The sequence below is a fragment of the Bubalus kerabau genome, chromosome 2 (assembly GCF_029407905.1).
Source record: "Bubalus kerabau isolate K-KA32 ecotype Philippines breed swamp buffalo chromosome 2, PCC_UOA_SB_1v2, whole genome shotgun sequence".
In the NCBI taxonomy this organism is placed as follows: Eukaryota; Metazoa; Chordata; class Mammalia; order Artiodactyla; family Bovidae; genus Bubalus; species Bubalus kerabau.
In genome coordinates, this window is record NC_073625.1 from 180,643,554 (window position 1) to 180,664,963 (window position 21,410).

The following is a 21,410-nucleotide window of genomic DNA, read 5'->3' on the forward strand; positions in this document are numbered from 1 at the left end:
AGGTAACACAGACTAAGCCATCCTGGGTGAGGGGCAGGTGTTCTGGGAAGAAAGTAGCCTTCGTAAAGTAAAAGTAAGAACAACAATAATAACGTGAGTAACTTGAGTACTAATATTTAATGAAGGTGTGCTCTTTTCTACCTAACATGATGAACACTTCACTCATCTCATTTAATCCTCCCTACATTCCTAACAAATAGGCTCTAATATTATTCCATTCTTAAGAATGAAATAATGTCATCTGCAGCAATATGGACAGACCTAGAGATTACCATCCTAAGTGAAGCAAGTCAGACAGAGAAAGACAACTATCCTATAATATCATGTAAATGTGGAATCTGAAAAATATGAACTTATTTACACAACAGAAACAGACTCACAGACAGAAAGCAAATTTATGGTCACCAAAGGGGAAAGGTGTGGGGGGAGGGATAAATTAGGAGACTGGGATTAATATATACACATTATATTTAAAATAGGTTACCAGCAAAGATTCATTACACAGCACAGGAAACTATGCTCAATACTCTGTAACGGCCTAAATGGGAAAAGAATTTGAAAAAGAATAGATGCATGTACATGTATAATTGACTTTGCTGGACACCTGAAAATAATACAACATTGTTAACTATGCTCTAAAATAAAATAAAAAATTTTTAAATATCATCTCATTTTATAAAGAAGAAATCTGAGGCACAAGGAGCAAGTGGTAAAGATAGTCATTGAACCCCTCCAAGGGCATAACAATGAAACCCTCCAAGGGGCAGGAGGATCCCAGGGTCAAGCTAAGTCCTGTGGGGTAGTTACTGAAAGTGGCCCACAGTCAGAACCCAAGGATCAGGACTGGGAAGCCAGGTTTAATCATGCAATAAAAAAGACTCAATTGAAAATGTGATGCCAGGGTGGTGGTCCTGCAATCCAGCTTCCCTGTGGAGTGACCTCGGCTGGGAATCGCAAACTCCATGAGGTCTCCATGAGGTCGTGTTCGAGACCCCACGCCTTTCACTGCGGCCACTCAAGAGCCTGGCCACAAAGTGGACTACGACATGACTGCTCCCGCTCCGCACTGCTCTCTCTCTCCTCCAGCCTCGGGCCCCACCCTCACATGCTCCACTCCGACCTATGGTAGCACATCAACAGGGTTTCCCTGGTGGCTCAGCGGTAAGAAGTCTGCCTGCAATGCCGGAGACCCAGGTTTGATCCCTTGGTTGGGAAGATCCCCTGGAGGAGGGCACGGCAACCCAGTCCAGTATTCTTGCCTGGAGAATCCCATGGACAGAGGAGCCTGGGAGGCTGCAGTCCAGGGGGTCACAAAGAGTTGGACATGACCGAGCGACTAAGCAGCAGCAGCACATCAACCCCTCAGGACACTACGCTGTCCCTTTCTGAGGCTTCCGCCCCACAACTCTGTGGGCCCCCTCACCCCAGGAATGCATGCCTGGATCTGTGGTGAGACGTTTAACATAGCAAGAAGGGCTCCATGCAGACCCTTGGGCTCGACGCTTTGAACTCTCTAGAGCTCCCAGGGTGAGGGCTCTTCTCTCTCCACTGCTTGGAAGCAGCTAATCCGCGCCCCCTGCCCCTCAACCTTCCAGAGAGGCCTCTTGGAGAGCTAGTACTGCACCTTGCTGCCTGCTTGTCGTGTGGCGCTGCCCCAGACGGCTCCTGTTCTCACTGGGGCTTCTTCCCGGGAGCTCTGTCTCCACTCCCTGAAGCCGCATCCCACCCAGGCCTGGGCTGTGGAGGGGGGCTCTCTGAAGGCCACTGTCAGGACCACTGTCTACGAGGTAGCTGCGCCTCAGTAGGGTGGGGGGAGCAGTAAAAGGAAGAACCCCCACCGGGAGGACTACCCACGCCCCGAGAAGGGTCATCTCGGGCTGTTCTCAGGCCCTCACTTTCAATGAGCGTTGAGACAGAGGCCAGGACGCAGGCCACAGAGCTCAGGACCAAGAGTTCCTGCTTCTTCAGCCCTTGACCCACTTGGAGATTTTTATTATGAACACATTACAGGTAAGAAACTGCCCATGGCCACCCAAGAGTCACCTGCTCCCTTGCAGGGCACAGAAAAGGCAAGACCACAACTGAAGTCACAGTAGCTTAACCCTCAGGACACCCTGGGCCCACCAGGAGGGTGAGGGAGGGGGTCACCCCCACTTTACGGGTGACTTGCTGAGGCCAAGGGTGTAGCTGTCACACAGGGGCGGGGCGACACTGCGGAGGGGCCCCAGCTGCCAGAACAATCGTCCAGACTTCCACCAGCCACTTCTGTCCTTGAGGGTTTGGGTCACTGCTTGGACAACGGGTCCAGGAGAGAGGGTCACTCTCTGCATGCAGAAAACCAAAGCCCTTCACAGGCCGGGAGATGCCAGGCCCTGGATGCGGGGTTCTGCCACACGGCAGCACCCACTAAGCTTCTGACTCCCTGGAGAGGTTTCAGGAGCTCTGCCCTTCATCTCCCTTCCCCTTCTTGCTCTGAAGCAGCTTTCCCTCTTCTCCCTGGGCCCCTCTCCTGAGGATATGCTCTGGCCAGAGGAGGTGCCCAAACCCAGATGGTGGGGAGATTGAGCACTGAGCCATGAAGGGAACTCAAGAGGCGAGTACTTGACACCTGCAATTAGTCACACACAGAGAACTGTGCTCACAACTAGTTGCACCTGCAAGTGGTTAATTGCTAAAGAGCAAACGCAATTAGGCACTTACACATCAGCTCCGGGCCACAAGCTTCCAACACAGTAGTCACTAGTACACGCATGGTCACACACGGGTGCACGCACACACACGCACACAGAGTATACATAGGGGTGCACACACCGATACAAGGGCACACCCACATACACAGAGGTGCACACACAAGAAGAACTAAACACAGGAGAAAGCAATTTGACCCTTGAGGTTGGAGCCTGAAAGACACTAAGGGGGGAAGCCTTTTTATTAAATGTCAACAAGCTCCACTAGAAAAATCTAGGTTAACCGAAGCCGTGTATTGATATATAGGACACAGTCTCAGGCTCCGGCACCAGACAAGAGCAGCCTAGGACTGCAGATTGTTCTTCTGATAAAGCCTGAGCGATCGTGGAAAACAAATTGGACCTAGCACACGTGGTCAGGCTGCAGAAAGGAGGATGCTTTCAGGCCTCACGGACTGTTGTTGATCCCAATGTAAACCATAATTTAACTGCAGAGGATGGAGGCGAGCCATAATTGTTATATATTTTTTTAAATCTCAAAATACTGCTTTGGAAAGTAACACACAAAATCGGAGAGTGACCTTTAAAAATTCTGTTTAATGCCTCCTTTGTAGCCCTTTCTCCCTTCCTCCAGTTTCTCCAAGTTATGATACTGAGCTGTCATATTTTTCAAAATATTTCCTTTCCAGCAGCCGAGTGAGGAGGAATACATCTGTGCATTTAATTGTAGACCATTCAGACGTGGTAGACTGGAGAACCTCTTCAGCGGTGATGAGACACACCAGGCACGGAACTGGGAGACCGATGGACAGAGCTGAAGATCAGCGATGAGCAGGTTATAAGAGCAGCACCGTTGACTTACAGGGCACCTTCCTACCGGGTCAGCGCCCTCACCTGCCTTCCGCACCACGTCCCACCACTTCAGTCAAGGCTTTCACTCTATGTCAAGAGCATCAACACCCCCCTCATCCCCCTCCTTTGTTCCTTTCCTCCCTTTTCTTCCTTCCATTCTTCTTTCCCTCCCTCTTTTCCTCCCTCCTTCATCCATTCATCAAAAAGAATTTGAATGATCAGAAATCGCTGGAAATGATCCTTGCCTTCCAAGTGTTCATGGTACAACTGCAGAAAATAATTCTTGTTGTTTTCAGGTCTCTGATTCAGAGAGAAAAAAAAAATTCATGAGTGTAAAAAATAAGTATAATGTAGCTGTTGAAGAGTAAGAACTTGGACTTGGCCCAAATTTAAACCTCAACTCTGCCACTAGGTAGCTGTGGGATTTTGGACAACTGATTTAACCCCTCAGAGGCTGAATTTACTCATTTGTAAATGGGCATCAACTAGCCAATCACTCAAAATTGTAGTGAGAGTTAAACTGAACTCTGAGCAAAGTGTCTGGCTTACTGCAAGGGCTCAATATTAGTGAAAAAATGGTTATTATTATGCTTAACCATTGAAGACATATTTTTGAGGAAAGATCCATTAATACTTGATATCTTTGTGGAAAGTCTGGCTACAGTCTGAAAAAGTTGCATAGATTTTGAACAATCTTGTAAGATTAGGTACTTCTCCAGGGAACCTTTTCATCTCCATATGCTTAGCACCTGGAGCCATACCTGGCACAGGACAGGTGCTCACTACACATTAGATGAGCAGATGGATGGTTGCTTGCAGGCATGCATGCATCAGTGAAAATGTGAAGAGGGAAAGGACACTGTGAAGAAAGGGCAAAGATACGGATTTTCAGAGACCATTGTGGTATTCATGTGCGGTTAAGGCAATTTGCCATTTTTCCCAGCTCTCTGTGTCCCAGGGACATGGTGGGATTGTGCTTCTGGCCTGCTGCTGCTGCTAAGTTGCTTCAGTCATGTCCAACTCTGTGCGACCCCAGAGACGGCAGCCCACCAGGCTTCCCCATCCCTGGGATTCTCCAGGCAAGAACACTGGAGTGGGTTGCCATTTCCTTCTCCAGTGCTTCTGGCCACAGAGTTGTAAATGGAAGCAATGTGTGTCTCTTCTAAGTCAGGGCATAACTATCAATGTAAGACCCACCAAAGTCCCCCTTCCCTCTCACAGCTGACTTTCAATGGCATGAAACACAACCCTTGTCAACCTATGATGAACACAAACTATGAAGGGGGAATAAACAAGTGTTGTTTTAAGCCACTAAGACTTGGAGGGTATTTGTTATTGCAATATAACCAAGTCTCTTGCTGACTGGAACAGGCATAACCACTCATGAAAATTTAATGACAAAGTCTAGAGTGGCTGGAGTGCTGGTGAGAGAACCACCATGTGGGAAACGAGGTACGAAAGCTCACTGGGGGCCACCTATGACTGCCAGGAATGAAGCAGCTGGTCAACATGTGTCCTGGGAGACTCTAATGTGTCAGAGGTGTCTTGGCACAACACAGATGACCCTGCAAAGTTCCATGTTCTGCCAGTTCTGTGCATATCTCCTTGCTCCAGCCTTGAGTAGGGGAACCTTTGGAGCTCACGGATAAAGTACTTTGAATTTCCAGGAAGCCAACTCTTTACTCCTGTCTCAGAGGGGTTCTCATTCCCTTCACCCCTAAAGATTATACCAGATGAAATATCTTCCCTTCAAGGAGATACATGGTCGGTCATGGCTTAGGAGCAGCAGACAGAGAAATCTCAAACCACATAATCCTTAAGCCCTGGCCTAGCAGGATGCTTGGTGATCCACCTGACATGCGCTGAGAGTTTACCCAAGCAGAGTGTGGCAAGTGCCACTTCTTCTCTGGCCTGGTCCAGCCCAAGAGGACCAGGTGGGACAGTCTAGAAACCCTGTCTTCTTCTCATGGGAATGGACGAAATCAAAGGTATCACCAGAGTCCACTGCTAGCAAGTGTCTCCAGAGGTGAACTTCTTCCTCTCCTTTCATCTAGATAACATTGAGCCCAGATCAAGCCAGAAGAGAAAAGGCCTGTGTGGTTTTAAAAACATGACTATGAATTCCTAACACCCTCCCCATTTACTGGGATCTACATATCCTTGCCTTGAATCTGGGTGGGCTTATGATTCCTTTGACCATCAGGGTGGCACAGAAGTGATGATGCATGACTCCTGAAAGTAGGTCCTAAAAGCCAAGGAACCTCTACCTTCTTCACAAAAATACTCTAAGAACATGGAAATAATACTCTAAGAATTCAAGGGATTAGATCTGGTAGACAGAGTGCCTGAAGAACTATAGATAGAGATTCACAACACTGTACAGGAGGCAGTGACCAAAACCATCCCAAAGAGAAAGAAATGCAAGAAGGCAAAGTGGTTGTCTAAGGGGGTCTTACAAATAGCTGAGAAAAGAGAAGCAAAAGGCAAGGGAGAAAGGGAAAGATATATCCAACTGAATGCATAGCAAGGGGAGATAAGAAAGCCATCTTAAGTGAACAATGCAATGAAAGAAGTGAAAGTTGCTCAGTCGTGTCCAGCTCTTTGTGACCCCATGGACTGTAGCCCAGTCTCCTGTCTCCCAGGCTCCTCTGTCCACGGGATTCTCCAGGCAAGAATACTGGAGTGGGTTGCCATTCCATACCAGGGGATCTTCCCGACCCAAGGATCAAACCCAGGTCTCCTGCATTGCAGGCAGATTCTTTACTGTCTGAACCACCAGGGAAGCCCAAATGTGAAGAAATAGAGGAAAACAATATGATGGGAAAGACTAGAGATTTCCACGAGAAGAACCTTGAACAACCTCATAAAAAATTCAAATTGCCCTGAGGCCACCATGCTATGAGGAACCCCCAGCCACATGGAGAGGACATCTGTAAGGGTGCAGTCCAGTTCCAGAACTCTCAGCTGAGTTCTGCCTTTTAGTCATCCCAGCCCAGGTGCCAGACGTGTGAGTGAAGAAGCCTCTAGAAGATTCCATCTCTCAGCTATTCAGGTCTCCCAGCTGAGGCCCCAGCCACAGTGGAACAGAGGCAACCCAGCCCTGTCTAAATTCCTGATCCAGAGAATCTGAGAGCATGATTACAGCAGTTACTGGTTTATCCAACCATTGAAGTGGTTTGTTATGCAGCAAGAGGTAAATAAAACACAGTTCTACCCGTTAAGTTTCCAGCAGTGCTGTGTAGGGACAACCCAAATAACTCTGGCATTCAGACATCCAAATAGCCATGAAAAAATATATGATTTCGAGAAACAGGGTTTGGGCTCAAACACCGCCTATAACCATGCATTGACAAAATAGTCTTGTGCTGGTCATTCAAATACTCTCCTTTGCATTTTTCCTTCTACAAAATGGGAATAATGTTCAGAGTAATAATCTCCTCACAAGCACACCCTGCTGCTGTCAACAGAGTGAAAAAGGCCCTTTCTGAAATGTTTTCTTGAGGTGAAGAGAATAATTTTAAGCCATGTACAGAGACTGGTGTGAGTTACACACACACACACACACACACACACACACACACACACACACGCACTGCCAGTTCCCCCTTTCTGAAGACAATGGATGTCTTTTATAGAAGTTACAGAGAGAACTGAAACACATCAATCTGGTTGGATTTTTTTTCTTTCTTTCTTTCTTTAAACATACTCCTTTACTAAAGTTTTAAAATTACACAATAGCTTCCAAAGATCTAATCACTAGATTTCTTCTTAAGATTCTAGGTTAAAAATACCTTAAACACACTTCTTCTGTCAGTCAAATCATAATGCAGAAGACACTGTACCATTCTAAATATAAGTTGAGAATATTTATTTCCCTAAGGAAAAATTCTCCGACATCTTGATTTTGTTTCCTTAGGGGCTTTGACAAGCTATATCGTGGGGCCAAAAATCCTGAATGTCTTCCTAGCTTCCAGATCCCAGGACCAAGGCCCTCAGTCCTGCCCTCAATGGGGACAGCATGTTGGGGGAGGAACCCCAAGAAAGCTGTTCTATCTTACTTCTTTGAAGCTGGGTGGCAGCAGCATCCACCAGCCGGCACATTGCTGTGAAGCTCTCATACATTATTTCATTCATTTATTCAGCACATGTGCAATGAGTCCTTGTAATAACTACACTGGGCCCAGTGAGGAGCCACAGAAGTGACTTGGAGGCTATCCTGCCTGCAGGGAGGTCACCATGTCATGAGAGGACTGGGAGAGAGATAGTACCATGTGATGGATGCGACCAGAGTTGATGCTTACAAAGGACTGGAGACACAGAAGCAAGAATTGCTGACAAGCTTTTGTGGAGGAGACAGGGGAGGCTTTGTATGGAGGAGCCACATGAGCAGACTTGAGCTGTACCAGTAAAATAGAGAGGGAAGGCAACTCCAGGAAGAGGAAAGAATGTGTAAGCTACATTGAAGACAAGATTCAATTCTGGGAACCTCTTGGCCAGAAGCTTGAGGTGGGGCCACAGGAGACAGGTCTGGAGATAAATCAGGGACCAGATTACTAAATGCCCTGGTGCCATGGAGGATGGGTTGCATAAGATTTTATCCATCAGAAGTCATGAAGGGACATAAAGAGTTTTGCATAAGTGGTCAAGACCAGCTTTATTTTTTAGGAAGACCCCTGGGGCAGTTGTGTGGAAGATGCACTGAGGGGTGAGGACCAGAGCCAGGGTGACCAGGGAGGGCCCAGCTGCAGTAGAATAGGGGCAAAGGAAAGAAAGGGAAGGTTCCAGAGATCTTGAGTAGTAGAAGGGACAGAACTTGGCAACTCAATGGCTTGGGGAGATGGAAGATTCTGTGGGAGGAGGGAAAAGTTTGGACCTCCAATTTTGATGTTCTGGAAGCAGCCCCCTGGACCCTCAGAGGGGGCTAAGCCAGCCACAGGCTGATGTGTAAGCATGGCAGAGATGCCAGGCTCCTTCAGTATCCATCACAGTCACAGATCCTCCACACTGGCCTAGACACTGTGGGAAGAAAAATGGAGGATGGAGAAGACATGGGAAAGTCTCCTTTGATTTCTTCCTCCACAAGTGGAGTCATCCCTCCAGCCTGGCTCGGGGAGGCTGGAGGCTCTGTTTCTACCCTCAGTATTTCCCATGTTCACTGGGCTCATGCCTCCACCCTTTCACCTTCTGTGGATGACCCAGGCGGCATCTTGGGAGAGTGGAAAACTCATCCCACCCATGGTAGGGATGGGAGAGGAAGCAGCTGGGAAGGTCAAGTCAAGGTTGGGACGGGTGAGGGTGAGCAGAGAGAGTCACAAAGGATGACCCTAGTGGGAAGCATCCCCCACTCAAACTGCCACCTCTCACCGCAGGAGCAAATTGGGAACTCCTAACTTCAGGATGGAGAAGGAAATGGCAACCCACTCCAGTATTCTTGCCTGGAGAATTCCATGGACAGAGGAGCCTGGCAGGCTACAGTCCATGCGGTCACAAAGAGTCAGACACGACTGAACAACTAACACGACACAACTTCAGGAAGACTGAACATCCTCAGGGTGATGGTGAGAAACTGAAGTGAGGAACGTGGGAAGGAGAGGGACCAGAGGGTACCCTGGTCCCTGAGGGAAAATTTTTGAGACTTGCTATCTTTCCTGAAGGGAAAGCATAGGTTTTGGGGGGCATCAGCATGGTGTGGGCCACAGAAGGACAATGAATGGGATGCAGGACAGGGCATCCACTGTTCCCGGAATGATTTTCCTGCAGCTCCCGCCCCTCTTCTGGCCAGGAACTGGGGATTTTCTGAGGCTCTCATACCGCAGACCCCTCTGTGACATGCAGCATGGGCTGAAAGTCTGCACACATGCTTCCTTTAGTATAAGCTGTGGCCGTTTAGCAGCTCCAAGTACCTTGGCTCCTCCCCTCCATTGAGCCATAAAGGTGGGAATGCAGGCAGCCTCAAAGACATGGCTGCCTATCTTAAAACGGTCATAAGGAAGCTTCAGATTTTTAATTTTGACAAGTTGGGTCTCAACAAGAAGTGAATGCCTTCCAGAGACCTTACATTTCCAAGAAGAAGGCAGGGCCCCAGGGTTCAAGGCTACAAAGCCTTCACCCACAGGGAGACAGAGATTTATCTTAGCTACTGGTTTTGTTCAGTAGGATTATTGTCTTTCTTAGGGCGTTAGCTACAGAGTGCCTAAGTGATGAAGGACAAGCCCTGACCTTTCTTTCCCCAGAAGCACTGGCACCGCAGGGTGCAGATTTAGGGAACTGCATGTGGCATTACAAAAGTATGCCTGGGCCATAGGCACGCAGGAAGAGCTGGCATGGCTTCTGAATAAAGTGACCCCTAAGCTGAAATCCCCAAACTGGCAAGAAGTTAACCAGGGAGAGAAAAAGGGCAAAACTGTTCCACAATTAAGTCTAGATGATATCTAGAAGTTGGTAAACAGGCCAAGGGTTCTGTGTCATTTCAGGATGGTTTGATCTCTTTTCAACTATTGTAAAAGTTGCTCTTGCCCCCCATTGCTTTTACTGAGCACGGTGATGAACTGCCAGGGGCTGCAGGCTGCAGTGCCCAGAGGGGCTGCTGCATGGATCCAGCATGTCCTTGACCCCTCCTCCCTGCCCCTGCCCAGGAGCCTTGGTCAGATGAGCTGTGGTTAGGCTACTGCTCTCCAGGCTGCTTCCACAGAGCTCTGAACTCATGTGGGTAGTGAGTGAGTGAGGTCACTCAGTCGTGTCCAACTCTTTGCAACCCCATGGACTATAGCATACCATGCTCCTCTGTCCATGGAATTTGCCAGGCAAGGGTACTGGAGTGGGTTGCTATTTCCTTCTCCAGAGGATATTCCCGACCCAGGGATCGAAGCCGGGTCTCCCACATTGCAGGCAGATGCTTTACCATCTGAGCCATCAGGGAAGCCTTCAACTAATGGCTGCAGAACCCATGCAGGGAGTGGTAGGGAGGAACAGAGCAAGAACTGGTGACCATCAAGCAGTCCATGTAGAAGGACCCACCTCTGACTATGGGTGTCAGGACTTTCAGCTACAAATCATCTTAGACCCCTGCCTTTATTTTCCCTTCATCTGTTATCTTCATCTATTCTCCGGATTCTGCCAGTTTATTTATATATATCCAACGTCACTCCCAAAAAGATGTCATGCAGCCCACATACGTGAACACAGGCATCCTCCAGGAGGCAGGATTCTGCCTTTTCCCTCATCACTCTGCCCACTTAGCTCTTTCTATTACCTCATCTTTACAGATCATATATTTGAACCTACTGCCCTTCCCTAACTTTACTCCTGCAATGTCATCTTACCCACAAAGTAAAATGTAAATAACATGACCTGCCCCCTAAGGTTACTGAAGGATTAGATGAGATGAGGCAGGCAGGGCCCTCAGCACAGGCACTGGATCACTATGTGCTTTGTGGGGGAAAGATGAGACCAACCTGTCTAATGCCAGGGCAGCAAGAGCCTCATCAGCGAATCCCACCATGGTCCTCCACCCTGCCTGCCCCCACCCCAGTGGCTGACAGTCATCTGCTTGGTCTTCACCCAGCTCTACACCTGCTCTTTACCCTTATCCTCAAGGCCGGGTCAGGGTGCAAGGCCTCTCCTGCCCAGTGCTTTCTGCCCCCAGACTGTCACCCTGATCCCAGCTCATGAGATGTAGCATCTGAGGTCCCCGAGTTCTCTGAGTTTCCAGAAGAGTTTCCAACCTCTAAAGAAGATGTGGTACATATATACAATGGGATATTACTCAGCCATTAAAAAGAAAGAAATAATGTCCTCTGCAGCAACATGGATGGACCTAGAGATTGTAATACTGAGTGAAGTAAGTCAGAAAGAAGAGAAATATCGTATGACATTTATTACATGTGGAATCTAAAAAGAAATTATACAAATGAACTGACAAAACAGGAAGAGAATGAACTTATAGTTGTCTATAGTTAGGGAGTTTGGGACGGACATGTACACACTGCTATATTTAAAATGGATAACCAATAAGGACCTACTGTATAGCATAGGGAGCTCTGCTCAATGTTATGTAGCAGCCTGGATGGGAGAGGAGTTTGGGGGAGAATGCATACATGTATATGTATGGCTGAGACCCTTTGTTGTTCTCCTGAAACTATCACATTGTTAATTGGCTAATCCCAATACAAAATAAAAATTAAAAAAAAAAAAAAAGAGTTTGCAACTTCGACTACTAACTCAACAGAACAAAGTCAATGGCTTCTGAAACAGCTTTGTTCCTACATGTAAATATAAGATCATGAAAAGTGCCCCCAGAAAAAATCAATGCTGGCTTTTTAAAACTCCAAATCAATATGACGTGTGAAAGTTCTCATTAAGACCGAGGTGGGGGAGGTCAGAGAAACAAGGAGAATCAAGAAGAACGAGGTGGTGAGAGGGGAGGACAAACAGAGGAACAGAGGGAGCCAGGTGAGGCTGGGAGAGGAGGAGCATGGGGAGAACGAGGAAGGCAGAGAAGCAGGCGCCAGCACTGAAGCTGCTCACGGGGGAGAAGCACTGACAGCTGACCCCTGCAAGAAACAGGGAGACGGGGAAGACCAAGGAACAGGTTTGGGACCCCTCAGTGGCTTACAGTCTGTCTCTGGCACTTGGGGGGCAGGAGGACTGTGGGCAATATGCTGGGAGACGGGTGTGGACAGAAAAGTCAATTATGTCCAGTTGGCAATGGGAGCAAGAAATCAAAAACTGTTTATAGAAGAGGCATATGTTCAGGCAGGCCTTGGAGGGTTGATGAGATTTGAAATGTGGATTGCTGGCCTTGAAGGGGGAGGGGCACCAGCAGGCTACCTGTGAGAGCTGGAAAACAATAACGATGATTCATTTGTACTGACCACTCTCTAAGAGCTAGCAGTGCCCTGAGCGCTTTGCAAGCATTAATTCGTTCAGTCCTCCCAATCACCCTAGGAAATAGGTTACGCTCATGCCCATTTTACAGCCGAGAAAACCAAGTAACCAAAGTAACCTACCCAAGGTCATACAGCTAGTAGGTGTTGGTGACAGAGTTCAAAGCCAGAAAGTGTGGCCCCAGAGTCTATACTCTTAACCAAGCTTTGGGGACTGTGGTAGTCATGGGTATTGTGGTGCTCCAAGTACAAAAGAACAAGGTGAACAAGAAGGGTCTTAGAATACAGCAACAGTAAAAAAAAAAAAAAAAGACCCTTATTGCCCATCCCCCCATCTTGTAACTATTGAGGAATTTTGGGACCCTCCTGAGCAGTATGGCCTATCTTCCCTTCTATCCCATATAAGGAAGAGGTATTTGCCTTACCCTCCTGCCTATATGATAGGTACCTCATCCAATTAGCAAATAACTCACAAAACCCCTACCCCACTCCTTGCCCTCTGGCTATAAAAACAAACCAAGGACCCATGTCCAAGGTCAGTTCTCCCTGGCTATCAGGAGGCCAGCCCAGGGTATGGCAGTGTCCCTCCCCTCCCCTACTCTAATAAACTTTACTCTCCTTTCATCCTGCCTCATGTCTGGAAATTCTTTTCCAACCTGGGCCTGGACCACGACAGGTACACGTGTACTTTTGAAAGCCTGCCTGAGACATGTGCTTAGAGCAGTGAGGAGGTGTAAGAGTCTGTGAGCAGAGGGATGAATGAGCAAGTCTGAGATTTAGGAAGATGAATCTGGAGATGGGGTGAGCCTGGAGTACTGGGGTGGAGTTTGGTTAGAGGCCACTGCAGCCGACAGGGTCTCCAACAAAAACGCAGGGGGACGGGACACACCCTCCATTCAGAGGCAGCTCTAAATCACTCCACAGCATTCTCTGAAGACTGTCCCCTCAACCACATCACTAACTTCCCGCTGGTCTATGGATTCTCCCTCCTGCAGACACGTGTCTCTGTTTTTCCAGGTCAGACACATTTCAGCGTTTCCCCGAAGAGATGGGACATGCTCTCCTACTTGGGCCTTGCAGTGTCTCCTCTAGGAGACACAAATACCTTCTCCCTAGGTTCCTTAACTACCCCTTCCCCAACCCACCCCATTACTCCTGTGCATTTTAGTTCTGCTCAGTTGATTCATTTTGGGAGACCAGAATACAGACAAGGAGAGCTTCTTCTCAACTTTACCTCTTTTTCCCAGACCTGCAGTGGGCTTCCCCAGAATAAAGAAGAAGAGAGCATTCCCATCAAGCTGAGCCAGGTCTGGCCTGGACCTTGGTCAGCCCTTCATTTCACCATCAGGTCCCCCTGCCCTGCGCCCCAGGAAAGGCAAGGGGCCCTGCTTCTCAGGACAACCAGAAAAGTAGCCCCTTTGGGTGGCTGCCCCTGGACCAGGCTGCAGACCTGGGTGTCAGGGCATACAGGTACCCACAAGCATCTAGCCCACAGGGGGTGCCATGAGGCAAGGCTCCTACAGGAAGATTCATTCCCCACACCCAGGAAAGGAAAGTGACTGGGTCAGCAACCTCCCAGCTCAGTCAGCCATCAAATCACCTGTCCTCTGAATCAGACTCCAAATGACTCTGTCCATGGAGCACCCACCAGGACTGTAAACAGAGCAAGAAGAGGACTCAGACCTACAGGGATGGAGATGATGCCGAGGACCAGCTGGGAGGCATGGGTGGGCAGGTGACCAACCTCAGTCAGAGCTGCCCAGCCCTAGGGGCTAAGCCAGGCTGTTGCCAGCAAGGTAGGAGGGCCACCTGGGCTCACTCCCATTCAGGAAATACCTCAAATTCACACTTAGTGAAGAGTCACAGGACTGAAATGAGGAGTCCATTACAACTTCAAACATACCCCATTATCCAACCACCCTGCCTCTAAGGGGCTACACATGTACACATCTCATAAACCCTGCAAGTACCTTCTGGTAGCATAACATCAAGTATTGCAGTTTTTGTGTTAAAAGCATTTGTTGAAGATAAACACTTAAATCAGGCTTCCCAAGTGGTGCTAGCAGTAAAGAAGCTGCTTGCCAATGCAGGAGACATGAGACATGGGTTCAATCCCTGTGTTGGGAAGATCCCCTGAAGGAGGGCATGGCAACCCACTCCAGTATTCTTGCCTGGAGAATCCTCATGGACAGAGAAGCCTGGTGGGCTACAGTCCACAGAGTTGCAAAGAGTTGGACACGTCTGAAGCAATTTAGCACACGTGCACGCAAACATTTAAATCATACCACAATATCTGTAACCCTGTTGTGACATTATCATACGTAGATTCTCAGAGAAAGACCAAAAGACCCCAGCACTCTGCACAGCTAAGGAGCCCTGCACCCCGCGCTGGCTCACAGCAAGGATGCTCTGGAGGGAAGGGCACCCAAGAGGGAGGGCTCTTCCTGGGCAGGTCTTCCCCCCAGAGGAACCACTGGAGACAGGTGTGGCCAAAGGAACAGGCTTCAGGCAATTCTCAGACACTGCAAGCTTCTGTTTCTGATCTGTAATTAAGACCTCCATTTAAGCTGGTAACACTTCTTCAAGAAAAAAAAAGACAAAGGAAGACATTTCAAGTAGATCTGCTTGGACTTCCTTTCTGTGAATTATTACAAGTGTTAATAGGTGTCTTCATTAAAGTATAACTTAAGAAATATTACAAGCTGGGTTCCTCCATCCTCATAGGTCTGATGACTCAAAATCAGCAGCGCCTCCCACTGAACTGAAGCAAATTTATCAGAAAGCAAAATTAGCCAATTTGGTCTATCCAGTGGTGGAAATGAGACAGAAATAGGAAACAACGTGGGTTTGCTTTTCTGGGAACAAACATAGTATGTGACCAGATTCCAAACAGGTCAGGAGCCTTAACTGTTTAGAGATCATCAGAGAGCAGGGCCTGCTGAACCATCGGCTGCTGTCATGATCCACGGGCCCTGACAGGTTCCACCTGGGGTGGGAGGTGGGGTTGTATCTAGGGAACCAGTTCTCCTGCAGAGGGCCAGCTCCTCCTGCACCCAGATCTGGTTCCCATCAGCACCCACACCCTAAATTAACATTCCCTTTAAGAGAAGCAGGGACTTCCCTGGTGGTCCAGTGGTTAAAAATCTAGCTGCCAATGCAGGGGACACAGGTTCGATCCCTGGTCCAGGAAGATTCCACATGTTGTGGGGCAACGGGGCCCGTGGGTGACAACCACTGAGCCCATGCTCCACCACAAGAGAAGCCACCGCAATGAGAAGCTTGCCCACTGCAACTGGAGAGTGCCCTGCGCACCATGACCAGAGAAAGCCCGAGCCCAGCAATGGAGAACTAGCACAGCCAAAAAGAAATACATAGTAATTAGAAAAAGAACACTGGGCTTGCTTCGCAAATGCAGCCTTCAAGTGCCCCGTCAGGCCTTCCCCACCCACCCAACCATGAAGTGGCCCCAAGCTCCTTCTATACAGAACTTCCAGAGTGGACCCCAGGGGAGACAGTCCCATTTCAAATGACAGGATCTACTAAGCCCCCCACTGCAGTTTATCTAACCTGCCCTCTTTTCTTCTGGCCTCTCCAAATCCTCTCCTCGTATCGCTACTTTCTCGGATTCCCTGGGCCTCTCCCTCAATGAGTTAAGCCTCATCGCTGAAGCGGAAGCACTGTCAGCCAGGGGAAACCTGCATGATAGCTGACTGCCTCCTAAACAGCTCTCCCTGCACGTCCTCTGCCCTGACAACACCTCATCTCAGAGGCTTCCAACACCCAGGGCTGATTAGAATTTAAGATGATTTTCCCAGGGAGTTAGAGCACTTTCTTTCTTTCAAGGGGCCTAAGGGTGAAAGGGGGATAAAGCTTAAGTTTCGAGGAACAAATACTTTAGATGTAGAGGAAAACTGTTTAATTGCTTAAGTTCTTACTGGTCTCAAATAATACAGTAGGCGGGTGAGGAAGAGGAGAGCTGGGGTGCAGTGTTTTACAAACCTGTTTTGCCTGATGAACCAGCGAGGCAGGGCTCTATACAACTCACTTCTTTTTTTTTTTCTTTTTTTTTTTTACTTTACAATATTGTATTGGTTTTGCCATATATCCACCACGGGTGTACACGTGTTCCTCGTCCTGAACCTCCCTCCAACCTCCCTCCCCATACTATCCCTCTGGGTCATGCCAGTGCACCAGCCCCAAGCTTCCTGTATCCAACAACTCACTTCTGATCTGACCTGGCCTGGGAGTTTCTACTAGCCACCCCTGCACCTTCTCATTCTGCAGCCCTGTGCCCTGGAGGACCCCAGCCTCTTCATGCATCCCGTTGAGTTAACAAGAAGACCCCTCCCCACACACCCTCAAATATCCCTGCCTTCAGGCAGTGCACATTCTAGTGTGAAGACACAGACAATACACACATAAGTTACACACTACACTAGGGATGAAAAGTGCCATGGAAAACATAAAGTGAGGTAGGGTAGACGGGAGAGCTGTTAAGGGTGGTCTACACTGTAAGTAGGGTGGTCAGGGCAGGGGGCACCGAGAAGGTAACAATCAACTAAAGGCTTGGAGGAGAAGGAATCATCTCTGGTCTTGGAACAACTAGATATCACAGGCACAATAATAACAAAATGACCTTCATTCTGAACCTCATGCTTTCAACAAATGCTACCTCAAAATGGATCACAGACCTGAATATAAAACACAAAACTATAAAAGTTTTAGAAGATAACATTCGGAGAAAACCTGGATGACCTGGGGTTGGGCAAAGAGTTATTGGACATGAAACCAAAAATATGATTCTTATCCTGGAACAACTGAAAAAATAATTGGTTGGATAAATTGGAAAAATGGATAAATTCTCCAGACAATGGAGTATTATTCAGCTCTCAAAAGAAATGAGCTGTCAAACTGTGAAAAGGACATGGAGAACCCCTAAATGTACATTACCAAGTGAAAGAAGGCAATTTGAAAAGGCTACACACTGCATGATTACAACTGTAGGACATTCTGGAAAAGGCAAAATTATGGAGACAGTAAAATGATCAGTGGTTGCCAGGTAATGGATGTGGGAAGGGATGAACAGGCAGAGCGCAGATGATTTTTAGGGCAGTGAAAGTACCCTATATGGTACTATAATGATGGACATATCATTATACATTTGTCCAAACCCACAGAATGTACAACCTTAGAGTGAACTCTAATGTAAACTGAGTGATTATGATGTGTTGGGGTAGATTCATCAATTGCAACAAATGTGCTACTCTGGGGGGATGTTGATAATGAGGGAGGCTATACATGTGTGGGAGCAGCAGGTATAGGGAAAGATATATAATATATGTACTTGCCTCTCCATTTTGCTCTGAACTTAAAATTTCTCTAAAAAGTAAAAATCTTCCATAAAAAATTAATGGATAAATTGGATTTCATCAAAATAAAAAATGTTGAGTCCCTTGGACTGTAAGGAGATCAAATCAGTCAATCCTAAAGGAAATCAATTCTGACTATTTATTGGAAGGACTGATGCTGAAGCTGAAGCTCCAAGCGAGCTCTCAGGAGATGGTGACGGACAGAGAAGCCTTTCGGAATGCTGCAGTCCATGGAGTCGCAAACTGTCGGACATGACTGAGCAACTTAACAACCATGCTTTGTAAAAGACACGGTTAACAGAAAGAAGACACAAGTTACAAACTGGAAAATGTTTTCAAATCACATGTTCAACAAAACAACTTGCATCCAAAATATGCAAAGAAATCTCAAAACTCAATAGTAAGGAAACAGCCTAATTAAAGCGTGGGCAAAATTGTTGAACAGACACTTCACCAAAGAATATAAACAGATGGCAAATAAGCCCATGAAAGATATGCAACATCATTATTTGCTGGAGAATGCAAATTAAAACCACCATGAGATATCATATACCAATTAGAATGACTAACATAAAGATACTTACAATACCAAGAGCTGACAAGGATTCAGGGCAAGTGCTGGTGGTAATGCAAGATGGTACAACCATTCTGAAAAATCAGTTAAACGTACAATTTCCATATGACCAAGCAATCCCTCTCCTGTGTATTAACCCTACAGAAATGACGTATATACAAAAATCCATGCCTGAATGTTTATAGCAACTACTTATAATCACTCAAAATTGGAAACAATTCAAATGTTTGCCAGCAGGTGAACAAACACGGTGCATCCATACAATGGAATGTTACTAGCAATAAAAAGGAAGAAACTACTGACACAAATCAACTTTGATGATGCTCACAGCATTATGGTGAAGCCAGTCTCAAAAGTGGGCACAGTGTATCATTCAGTGTTAAAAGGCAATATAATGGTGATGAACAGATCATGGATCAACAGAGGTGGCGGATGGGAGGAGGGAATGGAGAGAAAGGGAAAGCATAAGAGAGCTCTTCTGTTTCCTAATTTTTATGATGGTTGCACAAATCTACACTTGTGTTAAGTTCGTAAAACTGTCCATCAAAATAAGTTTAATTTTCTGTATGATAATTTTTTTAAATAAAATTTAAAGTTACTTCAAAATGCAAAAATAATTTAAAAAAATTAATTTTTCAGTGATAAACTGGACAAACTTATATCCACTGATGACTAGATAGGCGGCTTCTACCATCTTCAGAGGCTCAAATACTTTCTGTACCCCTGACTCAGATCATGTTATCTAAGCCTTCCTAATATTTCCTGGATCTCTGTAAATGTATCACATTCTTGCCACAATTCTCCTATGCCTCAAGAGAACCAGCCCCATACATAGAAAATTATGCTCTGGTTTATTTAATAATGAATTGTTAATAACCTCAAACCCATTTTTAACCCTTGCAATGTGCCAAGATCTCAGCTGAACTCTACCTGGACAGATCCTTGTGGTGTCTTCACAGAAACCTCCTCCCCTGCATTGCAAGGCAAATTCTTAACCACCGGACCATGAGGGAAGTCCTCTGTCTCCAGCTCTTGACAACTACCCATCAGTGGCCATTTTCTCAATGGCTTTGTGGCCTGGCTAACTGCATAGAATATGGACTTAAGCCCTTATTTTCTAGAGGAGTCCTTGGGCAGGGTTAAGACAATATGCACTGAGCTTTGGGAAGTACATTATGTACTAGAGATAGTCCATACAGACTCCAGAAAAATTCATTTCGAGATCTCGTCCCAGAATTGGGGGATTTTCCCAGCAGATTCCAGTGGGGTCTCTTTTGTCACATGTAGCCATTACCTAAACAGATACCAGTGGAAGAGAATGAGCTAGTTATAGTGTTTGCTTTCCAGATTCTATTTCCTTTTCCTTTCTTCCTCCCTGACTAGTCAGTACCAACATGTATCACGCTGATACACTCTTCTCCTTTTCAGTTGTTTACATTCACAAGAAATCAGAAAATTACCCCATGTTTTCAATGCCCAGGCACTGACGTCAAAGCTTTGACACATCTGCGTCATCAGTTTGTTCACCATATGCTGGGAGAAACTGCATCTCTAGACAGGCCGAGTTACCAGGTAACCCCCTCTCCTCATGACTTCCAGCTCTCCGAACTGGTCGCCCTGTCACTTCCAGGCCTTCAGAGTGACCCTGGCCCAATGAAGCATGGGCCACTCCATTCTAAGCCACAACAGAACTGCCAGGAAGGTGCTGACTGCTCTGGTATCTGGAACCTCCTGTGAGCCTGCAGTGGGTTCAAAGACTTGGGTCGGAGCTGGGTTCTGTCCTAACACTGGCTGCTGTTCCCCTGGTAACACACGAGGCAACTGGGCTGCTTTCAGCAAACCTAGTGACACAGGGTTGGGAACAGAAATTGCCTGGCGAACCAAGAATAGGACTGGGTGAGAAAAAAGCCCTAGAGAGTGCCTTGACTTGTCAGAGGAGGTTTCCTAAGTTGGGGCATCCTGATGACTCAGCAGCTCCTCCATAAGGAAGGTCCCTCATACCAGTGATTCCCACCTATCAGCCAGAACAAAATTACTAGTAAAAGGATAGACTTAAGTGTCCCCCCAAAGAGTCTATTGTGTGTAGGGCTATTGAAAGACGGACAAAGATAAGAAGGGTGATGGACGCCAGCAGTGGGAGTTTACAAGAAACTCTGTCATTTCTTGTTTCCTCTCTCTTAGGATGGGAGGTTAAGACAAAGCCCCTCTTTGCCATTCTGAAGAAGCTTTGTTGCTTATTTTGTCAAACTCTCCCTCCCAAGCCTCTCCAAGGTCCCCCTGCCCTTTCCTCAGTGGCTGACTTGCACGGGAGTTGGCCCCTCCACTGCTCCCCTATTCCAGGCTCACTCTCATTCTCTGGCTCTAATTAGCAACTGCTTTTTTATTTTTGTATGCATGTTCAAAGACAGAGAGCAGGGGGCGGGGGGTGGGGAGACTGAAAGGGAGAAAGCAAAGGTCTGTGTGAAAGGAGAGAGCAGCTGGCTTCTCCCTCGCCCCCTCCGTGTACCCGGGCCCCCGTGTTGGCAAACAGCACACAATATCTGCCTACAGAGCCCTTTGTGGCCCAGAAGGAAGGGTCTGCATACAGCTAGGAGCAGGAAAGGAGACTGGAGTGGAGGTGGGGAGGGGGCTGGGTGGGCAAGGAGAAGGCTAGAAGACGCCTGGCCGTCTGGGGGAACCAGGGCAGAGAGAGGACTCAGGGAACCAGGATGTCCCACCACCTCTGCCTCCTCCTTCTGGGTCAGGAAGACGAGGGGTAATGGATGTCCAATTGGCTTGTGTGCTGATGCTCTCAGCTCTCTGGAGAGCACATCCATTGCCCCCAAGGCTGCAGAAAGGGCTCAGAAGGAAGGGGGCCTGCTGCTTGGGTTGGGACTGTGAGCTCACATTTAGACTCCACAGAGGTGCAAAGAGGGGGCGCTGAGTGCATCCTGATGGGGTTCAAAGCAGAAAGGCATGGAAAGGCCAGTCCCCAAAGGTGAAACACTCTCCTAAATAGTTGAGTTTTCATTGAGGAAATTCTGAGGTAAGGAGGCAAAAGGGG

General features: G+C 47.4%; 1 protein-coding gene and 1 long non-coding RNA gene across 2 annotated transcripts in view; both read right to left on the bottom strand.

Annotated features, from left to right (window-relative positions):
• EPHB1 (EPH receptor B1) overlaps positions 1-21,410 on the bottom strand; it is a 462,131-nt gene that overhangs the window by 268,730 nt on the left and 171,991 nt on the right. The window lies entirely within an intron of this gene.
• LOC129644160 (uncharacterized) lies at positions 3,787-16,185 on the bottom strand. The gene is made up of 3 exons (XR_008710766.1): positions 15,992-16,185; positions 4,301-4,398; positions 3,787-3,839 (listed from the first exon to the last, which is right to left on the bottom strand). It is a non-coding gene; the product is annotated as an uncharacterized LOC129644160 (long non-coding RNA).